The 18,642-nt window shown below is 52.5% G+C and overlaps 1 protein-coding gene across 1 annotated transcript in view; it reads left to right on the forward strand.

The window, feature by feature from the left end:
• The window catches only part of ARHGEF17 (Rho guanine nucleotide exchange factor 17), a 58,820-nt gene that overhangs the window by 19,823 nt on the left and 20,355 nt on the right, over nt 1–18,642 (forward strand).

Here is an 18,642-nt window from a genome sequence, read left to right on the forward strand (position 1 = left end):
CCTGAGGAGGCGTGGGGGCGCTAAAGGAGCAATTTGCCAGTTCTCTGCAGAAAGGGCTAGGGGCTTCCTCTCTGGCTGCAAGGTGGGCAGGGAACGTGTCCTGTATGAGACCACAGGTGACACGGGAATTGTGCAAGAGGAGACCGCCTGGGAAACTGAAGAGAGAAAGCAAAGACAAAGGCTTCCAACGCAGCGTCCCAGAGCAAACCACTTCTTTCATCTTGTTTTTAGTCACCGGGAGCCCCCTTGGGACCTGGTCCTGTGCGTAGGCTGGAAACACAGGGCAGTGCCCAGGGGTGATCAGAGGCTGCTGCCCAGAGGCTGGGGGAGCCCAGAAAGTCCACACTCTGGAGGGGGTGTACAGAAGGGACAGTTTCTGAGAAAAAGGCCAAAGCTAAGCTTTTGATGGATGAGAAGGAAGATGAGGGTTGCAAAGGCTGTTCAAAGCTGACCCTGGAGCCTGGAGCAGGCAGCAGGTGCCAGATTGTAAGGTGAAGTTTTTAAAAATTCAATGTAGGTATTTAATATTTTGAATAGATAATATAGTCACATGGTTAAGAAAAACCAAAAAGGGTAAAAAGTCAGGGCGCCTGGGTGGCTCGGTTGATTGAGCGTCTGACTCTTGATTTCGGCTCAGGTTGTGATCTCATGAGCCCTGCGTTGGGCTCCACGCTGCCACGGTTTGGGGTTCTTTCTCTTTCCCTCTCTCTCTGCCCCTCTCCCCTCAAAATAAGGACATAAACTTGTTTAAGAAAAGGTAAAAAGTCTGCTTCTCACCAGCTGCCTAGTACCTACCCTGTCCCACCCAGGACACCCCGTTATTAGTTCTTGTGAATCCTTCTATATGCAAATACCAGCAAATGCACTGTCTTTCCTTCACTTTCCACACAGAAAGAGGCACACTGTTCACACTATTGTCTACTTAATGAGATCTTTTCCCAGATCTTGCTTTATCAGTGCTTTGAGAGCTTCCACAGTCTCTTCTTGTGCTGTGTGGTGTCCCATCACACAGATTACCACATCTGTATTTAGCCACGCATTAAAGGATGTTTAGGATATTTTCAGTCTTTTCCTGTTACAAATAGCGCTGCAGTGAACAAGCTTCTTCAGAGCTTATTTTGTACATGGACTGGCATATGTTTAAATGTTTTTTTTATTTTTTATTTTTATTATTTTTTGAGAGAGAAAGAGAGAGAGAGCGCGCGCGCGCGCGCGAGTTAGTGGGGGAAGGGCAGAGAGAGAGGGAGACACAGAAGCTGAAGCAGGCTCCAGGCTCTGACCTGTCAGCACAAAGCCCAATGTGGGTCTCGAACTCATGAGCCATGAGATCATGACCTGAGCTACAGTTGGACGCCCAACCAAGCCACCCAGGCGCCCCTAAATTTTTTTTAACATGTATTCATTTTTGAGAGACAGTGAGAGCAGTGGAGGGGCAGAGAGAGAGGGAGACACAGAATCCAAAGCAGGCTCCAGGCTCTGAGCTGTCAGCACAGAGCCCAGTGTGAGGTTTGAACCAACAAACCATGAGATCACGACCTGAGAGGAAGTCAGACGCTTAACCGAACGAGCCACCCAAGTGCCCCTGAACTGGCATATGTTTAGAGCAATTTCTTAGGGGTTGAATTGCTGGGATGAAAGGTATATGGTTATGACTTTGATGCTTTACAGAGGGGTCCATTACCAGAGTAAGAAGCTTGTTTCCCCACAGCCTCACCAAGTGGGACCTGCAGTATTTTCCCAGTCTGAGAGGTGAAATGGTATCTCAGGGTAGTTTAATTTGCATTTATCTTACAGTAAGGCTGAGCATCTTTCCAGATGTCCAGGAGACATTTGGATTCTCTTTCAATGAATTGTTCATATCCTTTGCCCATTTTTCTCTTGGGTTGTTGGCCTTTTGTTTACCGATTTCTAGGAATCTTAGTATTAAGGGGTTTATTATTTTCTGGGTTATGAGTTGTAGATATTTTTTCCAGATTTGTCACTTGATTTTTGACTTTGTTTATGGTATATTTTTACCATGCAGAAGGTTTTGTTTTTATGTGGTCTACTTTATCAAGCTTTTATTTTAAGACTTCTGTATTTGGAGTCACATTTAGAAAGGCCTTTCCCACTCCAAGGTTATAAAGCAGTTTCCCCATGTTTTCCTCTGGTGTTTTATTTTTTCTTGTTTTGTTTTACATTTAAATCTTTGACCCATTTGGAATTTATCCTGGTGTGTAGTGTGAGTTATGGCTCCAACTCTATTTCTTCCCAGAACTGGAGTATCTTTTCCAGGTGGGTGTGAAGGCCGGAGGCTGTAGCTATTGAAGGTCAATGGCAGAGTGGTGAGAAGGGCTTGGGGCAACAGGAGTATAATGTGATAGACAGAGATGGGGCATAGGCTGGTGCCATAGCATTCTCAAAGCCTCATCTCTGCTGTATGACATTGGACAAGTCCCATCCCCTCTCTGGGCCTCGAGTATACCTAGAGTATAGCCGAAGGGGCCCTGGATATCACCCTGAACCCAGGGCTGACTGTGAGGGAGGAGATGGCCAGCAAGAAGGACTGTCCTGAAGGCAGGGGCACAGAGGGTGGTGGCCATGGATCCAGCACCCACTGAGGCTGGGCTGAAGTGGAGGGGGTTGGGGGGCTGGCAGCAGAATTGACAGTGTTCCTGGAGTGGGCAGGCAGGAAGACAGAGAGGGGCGGGCACCCATTTAAAAATACCTACTGCAGCCTGGCACTGCAGGCAGGGGTGGGGGGCAGGCCCTCTGCCAGCCTTCCGGATCCAGGAATGCTGAGGGTTGCTGGGGCAGGCACACACACTGTCAGTTAGTTGTCTGAGGACTGGGGGCCCAGCCCAGCTGTAGCCATATCATGGAGGTCCTCTTCCCTCCACCATGCAGCAGGCATCCTTGTCCTCTCCAATGGAGAAAGAGGGACAGACCACCCTCTTAGGGACTACTCCTGGTACTGCCCTGGACTTGCTGTGTGACCTGGGGTCAGTCCCTGTCCGCTGGGGTCTCTATCCATCAAAAGGGGCAGTTGGACTTGCCTGGTGTGCTTCTGCCATCCCTGGCCCTCACCCAGATTCCAGTTTGGGTTCAGCTGGGAGGGAAGAGCTTGAGGTCCTTACCTCTTCCCCCTTTACAGATGGGGAAACTGAGGCCATGGAGGGGACCCTGACCCCTGCCCTGCCATTGCTCTTCTTGGCTATCTTGGGCCTCTGGACCCTCCTCCCTGCCCCCACACGGCCTGTACCAACTCCCCACCCCCACTCCTGGGCCCCAGTGGTCAAATTCCAGGGCTGCCATTGCCATGGCAACAGTGGGCTCACAGGGCCCCTCCTCTCAGGGTTCTCTACCAGGCTGTTGTCCAGGGAGGAGGCAGAGAGGGCCTCCCGCCCCTGGGGGACTAGAGGGGTTGGGGGTGGGGTAGGGAGGAGGTCAGACCCAGCTGGTTTCGCATTTGTTTTCCAAAGGAGAAAATGGAAAAGGCACAAAGTGCTGCCGGCAAATGCTACTCTGTTGTTATCCCAGACACAGTGGGAGGGACAGAGGTGGTCACCTGGGCTGGGGACAAGAGAGCCACCTAGAAAGCCTCTTCCAAACTTGCACTTGGAGAATCGCCCCATGAAGGGTCTGAGACCAAGGTTTTTAGAATGGGAGATGGAAGATCCTTCCCCAGGTCACCAGCATCCAGTGCTAATGCTGCCTAGGGACTGAGGGGCCCGGCCCATCTTGGGCTTTCTTCCAAGCAGACCTGCCCCATTGTGGAAGGAGTTACCATGGTACCATTGGAGGGGGTGAGCTCCTGGGCCCTGGGGTTATACAAGCAAGGACTGCCAGGGGATGCTTACCCCGGGAGTGGGTTGGTCCACTTGACCTCTGAGATGACCTGCCTTCTGAGGTTCTCTGGTTATTCATAACCATCCAATATTTATTGAGAGCTCTGTTCCACACACTGTGCTAAGTAAGCCCTTTATATTCTGTATTCTATAGATGAAACCGTAGCACAGCTGTGGGCCTCCTGGAGGTTGGGGCAGCCACCAGCACAGTGTAGTCTCTGTATATGTACATATACATCCATATGTATGTCTGCGTATGTATATTTTGTAACGTGGAGATGGTGCAGTATGTATGCTTCTTGCTTCTTTCACTTAATATTACACTGGACATTTCTCCGTGGCATTTTAAAGAACTCCATAAGTGCATGATTCACACAGCTTTGTGGTCACTTCCCGCTGTTGTGAAGAAGGCAGTGTGAGTATCCTTGTCCTCTTCTGCTGCTGCTATCCCCTGGACTAGAAGATGCCTCCTCTCCTGCACCGAGGAGTAGATGTGGATATCCCGACCCTGGGGTGCCCTGTGGGCACAAATCCTGTCTGCTATGAGACCTTGAGCCCAGTCCTTAACTTCTCTGTGCCCATCTCCTCTTATATACAGCAGGGTAACAATAGGGCCCACCCAGGAGGCCTAGCTGCAGATTAAAATAAATACTTGTAAACAGCATGAAGGAACACCTCCAGATAGATTAACTTCTATTTGTATGCTATTGCTCTCTTTTTGTCCTAGGCACAGCAGGTTAGTGGCAGAGGGGAGGATTTGAGCCCTAGCCTTGCCACCTCAAGAACCTGAGCAAGTTATGACTCCCCACTGAGCCTTGGTTTCCCCCCTGAGTTGCTGTGAGGATCTGATGAGATTAGGCTCTGCAAGCATTTTGTAAACTGTAAAGTGCTGGATGATGGATGCCACTTATTATCTGTATCAGGAGAGCAAGGCTGCAACTCCAGAAGCACAAGGCTGCTCAGAACAGAAGGGGAGTCACCAGATCTGGGATATCAGGACAGCTTCCTGGGAGTTTTAGTCCTGGTCCTGGGGGCTTGGGACAGTGGAGCCTACCTAGGTAGACCTGTCTCAGTCTGACTTCCAGCTGTGAATCCTGTTGCGTGTGCATGCACATACACATGCACACATGGGCGACTATGGCTGCCCAGGCATTAGGACTGGTCACTAGTTGCTGATACAGAGCAGCAAGGCTTGGAAGCCGCTGGTCAGCCCAAGCTAAAGCCCATTTCTACCAGCATGGCCCAGACCCAGTGACAGCCCCTTGGAGGCTGGGGTGGAGGGATTGTTGAACAGACCGTGTTCACCGTCCCTGGGCATCTTGACCACCCTGGGCTTGTCTAGTATGATGGGAGGAGCTTCCCTGGGCTCTGGGTTGGGTCAGGGTACACAGGGTGTACTTTAGGGCCAGAGTGACTGATGAATGCAACTTGCTCCTCTCCTGGGGTGTCCCCTGGATCTTGGAATAGGGTAGGGGCAGGGGAGGTTGGGGCCTCAATGCCTCCCAGTGGGTTGGGCCCCTTTGGACAAGATTTAGTGAAAGAGCCCCAAGGGCCCAGTTCTAGCCTCAGCTGACCGCCTGCTGCCCTGGGGGATCTCAAGACACTTTCCTCTCTGAGCCACATTTGCCTATATGTAGAATGAGAAGGAATGGTCCTGTCTCTGGCTCCTTCCTTCAAGGAAGGCTTGAACATGGGAATTCTAAGGTTGCTGTTCACATTCATTACACAGAAACTTACTTTCATTCATTCACTGATTCACAAATACGTACTGGGCACTTACTGTGGGCCAGACTCTGTTCTAGGCACGGATACTGAAGTCTGCAAGTTCCAGAGGGGAGGAAACACTTCTGCCTTTGTTCCAGCACCATCCACACCTAGAACAGAGATCAGATTAGTAGGTTGGTAGGAGCTGATAACACCTCAAGCTTCCCAGGCTGAGCCGTTGGTGGTCCGAGTATAGTTTCTAGCACCGTTGTAAGTGGGGAAGATTGCCTCTTTTGTCTGCCGGGCTTTGAGAGCCCCCAGGATTATATCTACAACTCAGGCAGGCCCTGCCCCCTCCTCCTTGCCTCTCAGCTCCCTGGGGCTCTGGCCTGAGGCAGGCCTGGCCTTTCCCAGGGTGCCTGGCCAACAGCCCAGTGAGTCATCTTCCGCTCTAGAGGCAGGACACCCCATCCCACCCTGAAGACACACACAAATGGAGCCCACCTCCCCCCTCAGCTTGTGCCTGGGTTCGAGGGAGGGAGGGAGCCCGCGGGAGGGTCTGGAAACAGACACTGGATAACTTCCGTTCCCACGATCCCTTACCCCAGCCTCCCTGCGTGCTAGAGAACTGGGTGGAGATGAGGGAGGGGAGCCCTCCTTGGCAGAGCACCTACTGTGCAGCAGGTGTTCACTCTTATTTTCCAAGTGGGGAAACTGAGGCTGAAGGGAAGGAATGTTTGCAGTAGCCAGAAAGTCACAGCCCTGGACCCAGACCATAGGGGCCCAAATCCCTGTGCAGTGTTCTATGCTGTGCAAGGTTTGGACATTTTGAGTGAAATAATTTATCAAGCTCAGAGGAGAGGGTTCTGGGAGGTAATCTCACACACAGGTTCTGAGCTAGGACTGGGGCGACAGGCCAGACCACTATTGCGGGCAGAAGTGTGCGCAGGGGTGGGTGGGTGCATTTCCTGGGAGCTAGGGTTGCCAGATTTAACAAATCCTGCTCTAAGGCTTCATTAGATTCCCAATGGTATCCCTGCTCCCCACCCCTGGCCGCCAAGAGTGGGCCAACTTGGCCTCTCAGACTCAGATGTAGGTCCCGGAAGATCTGGGTTTCAGTTTCTCTACCTGAAAAGTGGAGATGACAGTCTAGCCTCTCGGGCCCTGGAAATGAGTAAATTCAGAATTTCTTAGCTGGTCAGGAGGTGTTTTTCACATCTGTTGGAGTCTGTCTATCCACCTACCCCCCACCTCCTGCTTCCGGCCATTATCCTTGATGTTAAGAAACTCTTCCTTCCCAAGCTGGAAGGTCCAGCTGTATCTTCTTGAAATTAAGTGGCGATGGGGGAGGGCAGAGAAGAATAAAGGGAAAAAACCCACATGAAAAAAGACCAGTTAAATTCAAACCACATGCCCCACAGCCTCTGCCATGCAGGCCTCTGCTGCCATCTGTGGGTGTCTGGCAAAAGTGCAGTTCTGGAGCCCAAGCTTTCTCACTAAGGTCCTGCCTGGCACAGGAAATCTAGGAGGATGGCCAGGCTGTCCATTGGCTGTCTCTGGCGTGACCTCACTTACCACCTCCTTCAGGGAGCATGGTGAGGAATTTAGAGTCCACTCTGAACCCTGATCAGAGGGGGACCTGATCCCAGACTGGGGAGCAACTCTGCGTAGTCACAGAGCGAGTCAGTCATTTGACACATATGTGTTGTGCACCTAGTGTATGTCAGGGACACAGGTATGAACACAGAGAGACCTGGTCTCTGCCTTTTTGGACCTTATAGTGGTGGAGGTGGCGGACACAGAGAGACCTTCCTCCTATTTCCATGTCTCCTATTGTTGCCAATCATCCAGGAAAGAGAATACAGCTTGTATTCTAGTTCAAGGGATTCTGGGCTTGGCTTGACTCATTTATGTGCTCTGTGACCCTGGTGAAGTCACTTGACGTGGCATCAAATCCCAGCTTTGCCATGTCTAACTTCTTGACCTCGGGCACGTTGCTTCAGTTCTTGGAGGCTTTGTTTACTCATTTTTAAGATGGAGGTAATATTATCCATAACTTAGAGGATTGGTGTCAGGATTAAATGAGATAATGCATGAGGAACAGCACCTCACTAAACAGGAGCTGGTAGTAAAAGTAAGACCCCACCAAGGTTGTGGGGAGTGCACGTCATTCCTGGAGGCCCAGGAGGGGCTCAGGAGTGCAGTGGGTGGAGGTGTCTCTTCTGGGTTGAGAGGTGGCCGGCACAGTTCATCAGCCAGAAATTGGCCCTGAGCCCCAGCACAGGGAGTGAGAGCTGCCACCTTGAACCTCTTGTCAGCTATCAGGGTCAGTTTCTAGAAGGAGTGGTGAGATTTTCTAGTGCTGCTGAGGTTGGAGTCCCAGCTGGACTCCTCTGGGCCAGTAGATGAAATCTAGGTCTGTGCAGATATTATCCTCTTCCTTCCTTCCTCCCTTTAGGAAATTAAGAACCTTGGGTTTTTACCCCAGCTATGCCACTTATTGGCTGTATGGCCATCGTTACCTCTCTGAGCCTCAGTTTCCCCAGCTAGGTAGCTCTCACTCAGTCTTTCATGCAGTTGCAGCCACATAGTGACTGCGCTGGAATTACCTTGAAGGCATCCTCATTCGTAGGTCTGGCAATCGTGCTGGCATTTGGGTGGGACCTTATCTAGGTGGTCAGCTAGAACACTATACACAGGCCTCTGCATGTGACCTGGGCTTCCACACAACGTGGCAGCCGGGTTTCAGGAATGAGTGACCCAAGAGAGCAAGGTGGAAGTACATGGCATTTTTATGGCCTGGCTTTGGATGTCACATAGTATCTTTTCTGCTATATTCTGTTAATTGAGGCAGTCACAAAGGTCAGCCAGTTTCAAGGGGGAGGAGACATAAACCTCATCACTCTATGGAAGAGTGTCAGTACCACACTACAAGAAGAGCATGTGGCATGGAAAATATTGTGATAGCTATCTTTGAAAAATGCAATCTGCCAAACCTTCCTGGGGGTGGTTAAGAGGATAAAATAAGACAGTGATGTAAAGTCTTAGCCTGTGCCTGGCACATATTTAGTGCTCAGGAAACAACAGCTATAGCTTTTTTTTTTTTTTTTAAGTTTATTTATTTAGTTTGAGAGAGAGAGCATGAGCACGTGCATGAGCAATGAAGGAGCAGAGAGAGAGGGAGAGAGAATCCCAAGCAGGCTGTGCACTATTAGCCTGGAACCCAGCATGGGGCTCAATCTCATGAACCGAGAGATCATGACCTGAGCTGAAATGGAGAGTCAGACGCCTAACCAACTGAGCTACCCAGACTCCCCAGCTATAGCTACTTTTGAATATTATTGAAGTGGCCCTCACTTTTCATTTCTGCCATGGAAGCAAACGGACTATCACCCACTGATGGGCTGTACAGTCACATGGTCACAGAAGACCACTGACAAGAGTATACACAGACATGTGGGTGAGTCCGCACAGATGAGACACACATTGTGTCACTCACAGTCCCACCTCCAGGTGCACACAGTCCCACCTCAGCAGGGCAGTGGCCTTCCTGTGGCAGGAAGGACCTGAGGCTCCTTCGGTCCTTGATCTCTCCTTCCCATTCCCAAACATATTCCCCAGAATTCTTGGACCCACGCTGAGCAGCCAGTCCCGAGGGAGCTCTGTGGCTTGGACACTGCCCTTGAAGTTGCCTATGAGGCTTGGGAACTTGGTGGAGCCTTGAGAGGCTCCTCCTTCCGGAAGAGAGTGTCTATAGGCGATAGGCCATGACCTGGGAAGGCAGGGGGAAGGGACAAATGACAGGAAGAATAGGGAAGGGGTCTCAGACAAGAACAGATGGAGATACTGGTGCCCCAAGAGGAGAAGTGGCTTGTTCAAGGTCACATTACTAGTAAGTGGTAGAGCCAGGGATGTGAGGCCAAGCTGTCTGGCTTCAGAGTCTGCCCTCTTAATTTCTATGCCAAGAAGTCCCTCTTTTGGAACTTTGGTCTCATTGATGAACCTGAGGACCTGAGGAGGGCAGCACCATCAGTGAAATGAATAGCCCACTAGGTTGGGAACGTTCAGTTCCCATAACGGTGGACATTGATGGGGTCAGGAAGGGCAGACAGTCCATCTGGGCAATTAGCCAGGGCTTGGTTCCCAGAGAAGAGCATCCTCCTTGATTCCAGCATTGCCTGTTGACGGCATTTTGTTTTCCACCCAAACCATTCTGCGTCAGGAGAACCTGTTTATGTAATCATCTCGGTACAAATGAGGCTGGAGAAAGGTAATGCAGACTAGTGCACCAGGAAGGTGGGGGAGGCCAAGCTGAGTGCACAAGGCTAAGGGGAGGTGGAGAGGGGCTCTCCTCACAGGGGAGGGGGTGGTTTTAAGAGCATGGGCCCTGGAGACAGTCACCTCAGATGCACCCCTTATCAGTCAGGTGACCACTCTGAGCCTCAGTTTCCTCGTTTGTAAAATAGAGGAGAAACAATAACAGCCTTTGATGTAGGGCTCTTGTGGAGATTAAAGGAGCCAGGGCTTGGAAAGCAATGATGGGGTGCTTGACACCTGAAAAGTGTTCAAACAGCATTAGTGATGGTGAGGATTCTAAGATTATGGTGTTCCCAATCTGGTTTGGGCAGCTCTGGGGTCCAGACCCTCTGTGGCAAGTACTCATACAGAGCTGTGCAGATATGAAAGGCTGGAGACCCCTCCCCACCCCACAGGAGCCTGATGAGACCCACTGCCCCAGAACCTGCCTTGCATTTGTCATTCCTTTTTCAATTCCTATCTTCCCACTTAGACTGTGGTACCCAGCAGGGCATAGACCTCTTTTCTTATCTTTAAATCCCCAGCATAGGAGTGTCTGGATGGTTCAGTTGGTTAAGCATCTGACTTTGGCTCAGGTCATGATCTCATGGTTCATGAGTTTGAGCCCTGCATTGGACTCTGAGCTGACCGTGCAGATCCTGCTTAGGATTCTTAGATTCTGTCTCCCTCTGTTTCTGCCCCACCCCCCACTCATGCTTTCTCTCTCTCTCTCTCTCTCTCTCTCTCTCAAAATAAATAAATAAACTTGAAAAAATTAAATCCCCAGCGTAGTGCTTGGTACCTGGTAGTTACTCAATAAATACTTGTTGAACTAATCAACAAATGAATAAAATTAAAACTCAGTTAATTACCCATCTATTGAACCGTGTGTCCGTGTAGCCATTTGTGTGTTCATTTGTTACTGATTCATCATTCTATTCACCCCTCCACTTAGTTATTCACCTATGATCATCCTATTCATTTAGTCAGCCATTACTTATTACCCATCCATTTGTCCATCCATGTGTCCTTTCTCATGACTGGGCCCCAGTTGGTCCAGCACTAGCTGCAGGAGGACCAAGTGGCCCCAAGTGGGCAAGAAGTCTTGTAGGAGGTCTTGGTGGAGCCCACAGTGGGAGATGTGTCTGGAGGCAGGTAAACAAGGTATTGGATTTCTTTTAGAGATGGGGCAATATCAGCTTACTGGGGGGAGGTAGGGAGGGTTAGGTGTTCCCCAGGACTAGCAGAAGGGTGGTCCCACCCAACTGGGGTGCCCAACCTGCTTATCCTAGTGGGGTGGTGGTCTTGTGGAGCAGAGCCCTTTTGTCCCCTCTCACCTTCCCTTGACTAAGGAGGATAGGAGCTGTTTGGTGGGAGGAGGGTGGTATATGTGTTGTGGTGGGGTGTGCGGTATGCAGTATGGAGAGGAGGGCCCTTACCAACCACCTCATATACTTATAAAAACTATTCTGAGCCAGACCCACTCCAAACAACCATAGATACCCAAAAGGAAAAGAGACATCAGTACCTAAAAGGGGAGTTCAGTGGAACAATAACAGAACCAGACCTGCTCAGGGGTGTTCTGGACATACATGGTGCCCCCAGCCCCCTTCCCAGCTGACCTCACTCTGAGGGGCTCCAATGCCCATGCCTTTGTGGGGGTGATGCCTGGAAACTCTGATTCAGCAGCTATATGTTCCTGTTCCTTCTCTCAGCTTCCTTTCCCCACCCCACTAGCTCCCCTGTTGCCATGGCAACAGGCTTGGATGTAATTAGCCATCTTAATGAAGCTGCAGCACACAGTGCCTTAGCATCAAGCCCAGCCCCCTTCTCCAGGGCAGCGGCCTCCTGAACTCTGCCATCTGGGCACCCACATGCCTCTGGATTTCTTGACCTCCAAATGTTGTTCAAACCCTGCCTCTTCCAGGAAGCCCTCCTTGAATACCCCCTACCCCCCAGGCAGAGGTGACTCCCTCTGCTGAGCCCTATGTATTGTCTGGGAGCTCCTGGATGCCAGCCAGAGTGGATTCATCTGTGCAGGGCCTGGTCCTACTGAAGTAAGGAATGGATGCACCTTACTAACAAGCTATGCACTGCCTCCCAAAAACTCAGAGGAAATGAGGCCCCAGATCATTTAGCTGGAGAGAGGGTCAGATGGAGGAGGAGGTGCTCTGAGAGAAAGCCAGCTGTGGGTTAACTAGCCAGAGTGATCAAGCAATGGGCCAGAGATGGGCCCTCAAACCACAGTCCTCCTCCTAGTGTGGGATTATCTTTGGGACCTGGCTGTTTAGATGTGTCCACGGGGTGTGTCCATCCTCTGTGCTCACATCATCACTCAGTCAACTGGTCTGGCTGTTCCAAACCCTCCCCCCATGTGCCCAGCCCTGAGAGGAGGAGAACTGTAAGCCCCACCCCCAGGGAAGTCCATAATCCATCCCATTGGGAGGGTAAGAAGCAGATGGACTCACTGGAATTCTTGGTTCAAACTAGAGGCAGAGGAGGGCTTGGGGCCCTCCTGGAGGACCCTTGTTCCGCCTACCAGGGGCAGAAGGGGCTTGGCCAGGACATGTGCCCTGAGAGGGGATGTGGTGGCCAGGCAGGCTCTAGGCCTTGAAGGCTCTGTGCTGCCAGTGCACAGATTGCTGGGCCCCATACAGAGTTTCAGGTCAGGTCAATAGGGTAGTTTGCGGGGGGGAGTTGAGAATATGCATTTCTAACACATTTCCTGGAGGTACACAGGGCCTGCACTTTGAGAGCCATTGCCATAGAGGGACCAGCAAGGGAGTTGGTGCAGAGCACACCCTCATGCTTTCATTCATTCTTTCATTCAACAAACTGGCTTAGGGGTTACTCTGGGCCAGGCCCTCATGGGACACAGGAGAGACAGATGGGTTCACCAATTGTTTAGGCAGCACAAACTTAGCAAGCACTTCTCATGTGTCAGGCTCTGCCCCCTAATGTAGCCTCACTGCTCTGGGAGCCCTTGCCAGGTGGGGGTCACACCTGTTTTCTCTTTCTACTCTCTTGGAATTCTCTGTTCTTGTTTTCATCGTTGACTTCTTTGGGATTGTCTGTTGAGGAGTTAAAATTTTAGTTTTGGACATTTTGGACTCCCTGAGGAGGCCAGTGCTGCTAGGTCCATGTCCTGCCCTCTCAGGAGAGGATGAGAAATAATACCCTTGGACGGGGCTGTAGGATGTGGATTCACCTGGTTGAGGGCTAAACAGGGGAAGGTGGCAGGAGGGCCAAGCAGCATAGGAGGCTGCAAGGGCCAGCAAGAGGGGTTGATCCTGTGCCATGGGACTGCCAGGGGAGGTTCGTGAGCAGGGAATTGCAAGGTTTGCCTCCCTGTGATGACTGCTTAGTGTATTAGCCAACATCTATGTGCAGAACACTGTGGTTCACAAAAGGGACATGGACCCCCGCCCTCAGGGAACCTACAGTCTCCTGGGAGGAGATGGTCATCAATCTAGCAATTGCTCAAATGTGTAATTACAAACTGTGATACCTGGTTAAGAAAAACTGAGAATCTTTGAGAGCACAGAGCAGGTGTACCTGGCCTAATCTGAGGATCAGGGAGGGCTTCCCTGAGGAGGTAACATTTACACTAAGATTAATCTTAAAGGAAAAGCAAAAACACTCCTAGAAGAGGGAAAAGGTGTCCGCCAAGGCCCTGAGGCAGGAGAGAGCCTGGTCTGTTTCTAGGAGATAAAACAGAAATGGTTGGGGGCACCTGGGTGGCTCAGTCAGTTGAGTGTCCCATTTTGGCTCAGGTCATGATCTCTCGGTCCATAGGTTCAAGCCCCGCATCAGGCTCTGTGCTGCTAACAGCTAGGAGCCTGTAGCCTGCTTTGGATTCTGTGTCTCCCTCTCTCTCTGCCCCCCCACCCCACTCGTGCGTGCGTGCTCTCTCTCTCTCTCAAAAATAAATAATAAACATTAAAAAAAATGGTTGGGGCATATCAAACAAGGCGAGAGAGGGATAGAGGGAACTGCCTTGGGCAATAGGGTCAGAAGATCTCCACTGTGCAGGAAACCCAAGGGAAAGCAGGTTTGGGGGAGGGCATCAGGAGTTTGTTGAGTGTGGGAGACCTCATACACTAAAGGAGTATAAGGTCAGCAGAGCTGAGGCACAGCAGACGGATCCCCAGTCAGCTGCAGGGTGCATGAGAGCCCCTTGGTAGGAGGTGGCAGCTAGTATGAAACAAAGCTCACCCTGCCCCCTCTCCTGATTAAGTGGTTCTGGGATGGGTTCTGACATCACCTTCAATTTGAGGAACAGATCCTGGGGATCATGCTTGGAAACATTCTGAAGCATCATCTAGCGATGTGGTGGGGGTTGTAAATGCCCGAACCCCTCCTCATGATGGGGGGTGAGGTGAAGGGGGATAGGACTGGAATTCTCTGAGACTGTCTCAAATACAGGATTCAGGTCAACTGGGTGGGGTGGGAGTAGGCATGACTCAGTGTAGTCTCTTTCCTTTATGAGGCCCTTAATGCTTTGCCCCTGGATGGGAGAACAATGTCAGTTTCCAGAGATGCGCATCCCTAAGTATGTGTGCCTGTTTGTGCTGGATTATAGTTGTGTGAAGACAGAAGCGTGTGCCACTGTGCAGCACTGGGTCGGGTTCATGTGTGTCAGGGTCTGTATGGGACTACGTTGATGTGTGTGCCCTTGGCCTTCACCCAAACATGTATACACATCAAGGCGGGAAGGCAAGTTTCTATGTACATGGGCTTCTTCTGTGTAGATCCGTGCATGCCCCTGTGTGTGCCTGCGTGGGTACAGGTGTGGACAAAACGTGCATGTCTCAGTGTACTTGCCTTTGTCGACTGGTGTGCGCCGACTTACGTCCTCAGAGGGGGATGGGTCCGCAAAGGGAGGCCGCTGCGTGGGGGAGCGGCGGGGACGAGGTCGGGCCGCCCGCTGCGTGCTGGGGGAGACTGGGCGGCTCTGAGAGGGTGGGCGGAGCAGGGTGGGCGAGGGCGGGGACTCCCCTCCGCTCCCCTCCCCCGCGCCAGCGGCGCCGAGCGCGCCTGGCTCGCTGGGCGCACTCGCTGAGCCGAGGAGGCAACAGCGCCGCCGCCCGAGTTTTCGCTATCAGATCTACGCTGGAACTGACACCGCGATAGCCGCTGCGGCGGGGCTGAGCCCCCGGAGGGAGTGACGGTGGGAGAGAGGGGGCCCGTCGTCCCCCGCCGCCCCGGCATCTCCGCCCTGGCGGCGGCCCGGCCGCATGCTTCAGATGGTGAAGACCCTGGCCCAGTTCACCATCGCGCTGGAAGATATGCGCGATCTGGGCCCGGCCACCGCCTCCGGGGAGCCCGCCAGGAGCAGCGGTGCTGACGCTGAGGAGCCTGGGGAGGCCCAGGTAGGGGGAGGGGAAGAGACAGCCAGGGACCTGGGTCAAAACCTAGAACTCAGCGGATCTGGGCCTGAGGGAGACATGGGTCCTACTGAGAGTGCAGGACTGGGAACTCGGATCAGGCACACCAGCTGCGTGGCCACGGGCCTGGGGGCTCAGAGACTAGTGATGGGGGCAGGGAGATTGAAGGTATGAGGAGCCATGGCAGGGGTGGTGTGGCTGGCAGGGCGCTGAGGTTTGGTGCCACCAGAATGCAAGCTTGGAATGGCAGAAGGGCTGGTAAACTCAACTGGGGCGAGAGGCCTGTACCCTGAGATCCAGCCTCAGCAAGGCCTAGTGGTACTTAGTGCCTGATATGGATCAGCCTGTAGACAGAGACTGTCTCCAGAGGTATCCTGGGTTCACAGGCTCAGGAAGGGAAGGTTTTACCAGCCTCTTTCCTGCAGGCCTGTTGCAGTCCTCAGGTGTATATATGTGCTGGGGGGATGGGAAGTTGAGGGTAGACAATTTTGCTCTCCGCCCCCCCCCCCCACCCTTGCCATTCTCTCTCTGCCACTGGACCCGCTGGGCCTTGGAGGTGTCATGCTGTGGTGTCCCCATTCCTGGCTCAGTGCTCTTCTCCTCCAGGGGACGGGGAGGAAGAGGCTTCCAGGGGCTTTTTCCATGCCTTTGTGTGTTTCTCTGGGCCTGGATTCTGATTATCCTGCTCTTCTGAGCTCCAGTGGGGGCTATGGTTCTGTTCCCCCCCCCCCAGCCCCGCTCCCTGTGCTGTGGTGTGTGTGTTTCTCCCCACCACCTCACATCTCTGGGCTGAAGGCCCTGGTTCTCAGCTAGGTGGCTTGGCTGCATTTCTTTTTCGTCTCTTTGCGGAGTGTCTGGCCTTTACAGCTTCTTCTGTGTACGTGTGTCTCTGTCTTCATGCTGTGTATATAGGGTTTTAAGCTTTGGGTCAGCATGTCCCAATCTTACTGGTAGGAGAGCCCCCCCTCCCCCGTCTTCCTGCTGTATCCCTTTAGCCACCCCCCCCCCATCCTCCCTCCCACTTCAGTGCTCCATATAGTGAAGGTCTAGGGATGGAGCTGTTGAGGGGTGACGGGCTCTGGGGGAGGCTAGGCCTACAGGGCTGTCCCGCCCAGAACAGGTGGGCCCGCTGATCTGGTTGACAGCTGCATTGCCTGTCTCTTGCTTCCCCTGGCTCCCCCACCCCCACATACACTCACACCCGTGTCTGGGCACGTGCAGAAGGGCACTCCATGCAGTGACAGAGAGCTGGCCTTATTTTCTATGCCTCTACCTGACAGCTGAGTGACAAGCCACTGTGCTTTCAAGCAGGGAGGAGGCTGGGAAGGGCGGGTGTTGCAGCGTCAGCCTCCCTGTGTGAGTTACCCCAGCCCTCTGGGCCCTTCAGGCCCAGCACCAACCCTGCCTCCCTCAGGAGGCCTCGCTGCCCATGACCCTCACCACTGGGCATAGCAGGGCCAGGTCCAGGGAACCTGATGGGGGAGGGTGACTGTGCGGCCCAGGGCCGAGCCTGGTCTGGTTCTACTCTAAGGGAACTCCCTGTCCAGCCGGGAATTGAAGACCCAGTGTATGTGGAGAGAGCTACCCTGCTTCCCAGCTCTTTGCTTTCACAGTACTGGGAGGGAGGCTTTATTCCTTCCATTTCATAGAGGAGAATGTGAAAACCCAAGGCAGTTAGATGGCCTAAGGTCACACAGCTAGTAAGGGTATGGCTGGGACCCTGTGGCCCATGGCTAGCCAGTCAGTCTGGGTGAGAACTCTGGGTGCTTGGGCCCTCAGACTGAGCTTGAGATGGCTAAACAGACTTGGGTCCTCACTCTGTCGGTCAGTGGCTGTGTGACTTTGGGCAAGTCCAGTCACCTCTCTGACTTGACTTCCTCACTTGCAAAGTAGAGATGATGACACCTATGATGCAGAGCTGTGAGTGTGAGGTGGAAATGAGGTCATATCTGTGAAATGCTGAGATGGCCCTGAGGGACAATGGGAAGATTGGGCATCTGGGCTTTTTCTTGGGGGGCCCTTCTGGTCCTTGATGCTCTCCCAAACTCTCCATCCTAAGGTGAGCCCAGCTGGTCTTCCCTCCCACTGGAAGCTGCCCAGGTGTTCTAAACGCCTTCAAATCACTGAGGCTAGATGATCTGAGGGCTGGAGGCTCTACGGCAGGGCCCAGTGTCTTCTCACCAAACAGAGTCTGCAGCTGGTGGGAATGGAGCGCTCTAGAGCCAGTCTCCTCCCCTCCCTCAATGGAGAGTCATTCACACCTCCCAACCCAGAGTTCCTAGCACTGGGGTCTACTTTTCTGAGTGTGTCTTACTGTTGACAGGTTTGGGGAAAGACCTGACCCCAAGTCCCTGGGTCAAAGGGAGAGAGTCAGAGGGAGGAGAGGCATACCATGAGCAGAGGGGTGAGCACGGGCTGGATCAGGCAAGCCAAACAGGCCTTGGGCTTGGGTCTACTCAGCAAACATAGACCCTGTGCAGAGCAGTGACCAGGGCAGCTCCACTGGTTGAGTCCCTACCACGAGAGGCTCCAGGGATGGGGAGTGGAGGGATACCACAGACATGGACATCTAACCTTCCATTGCCACATGCAAAGAATATACACTCAAACCCAGCAAGCCTTGATGGCTGGAGACTGAGACAGGGTCCAGACAGATGTCCTGGTTAAGTTGAGCTAAGGCTTGGGGGAAACGTGGGGAGGGGAGAATAAGCCCCAGAGATCTGGGGCCCAGAGGAGGCCTTGCTCAGAACCACTCCAGGGACTCAGAGGTGACCTGGAGTGGAATCCCTCACCAGGAAGGGAAGCTGTTGGAGCTGGTACCATCTGGGAAGGCTTCCTGGAGGAGTGGGCCAGAGGTATAGGAACTGGTGGCAAGGGGCCACTGGTAAGCTGGGTCTCAGGGAATTGAACACAGAGAAAGCATCCTGTGTCTGGCTTCTAGCAAAGCCTTCCCATTGAATAGGGACTGCCCTGTCAGGGATGCACACCCTATCCCTGGAGGTGTGGGTGCAGATTCTGGGCAACCCCTTAGGGACTCTGTACTGTAGATCATCAATCAGATTCTTGGATGGAGGCATTAGTTTCTGGGGCTCCTTTTCCCCATCCTTAAAATGGGAAGAAGAATAACATCTATCTACCTCACAGGGTGGTCAGAGGATGAAATAATGTATAATGCTTAGAGCAGTGCTTGGTGTGGAGTAGAGCTCAGTCAACCTTTTTTTTACGAAGAGACCTGGGATCTAGCCTTGTCTGAGAGTGGGTGAACCCTACCCCCACCTGGCTGTGTGACCTTTGGCACCGACTTCACCTTTCTGAGCCATCTTTTCTTCATCTGTGGCAGGAGGTCACAGTTTCCATGCTCAGGGATGGTTTGAAGCCCAACCTAGTAGGGTCTGACCCCACAGCACGGATCCTGAAGGTGGGGTTTT

This window comes from Panthera pardus, unplaced genomic scaffold (assembly GCF_024362965.1).
Source record: "Panthera pardus isolate Hobbes unplaced genomic scaffold, ASM2436296v1 HiC_scaffold_12, whole genome shotgun sequence".
NCBI classification, from domain to species: domain Eukaryota; kingdom Metazoa; phylum Chordata; class Mammalia; order Carnivora; family Felidae; genus Panthera; species Panthera pardus.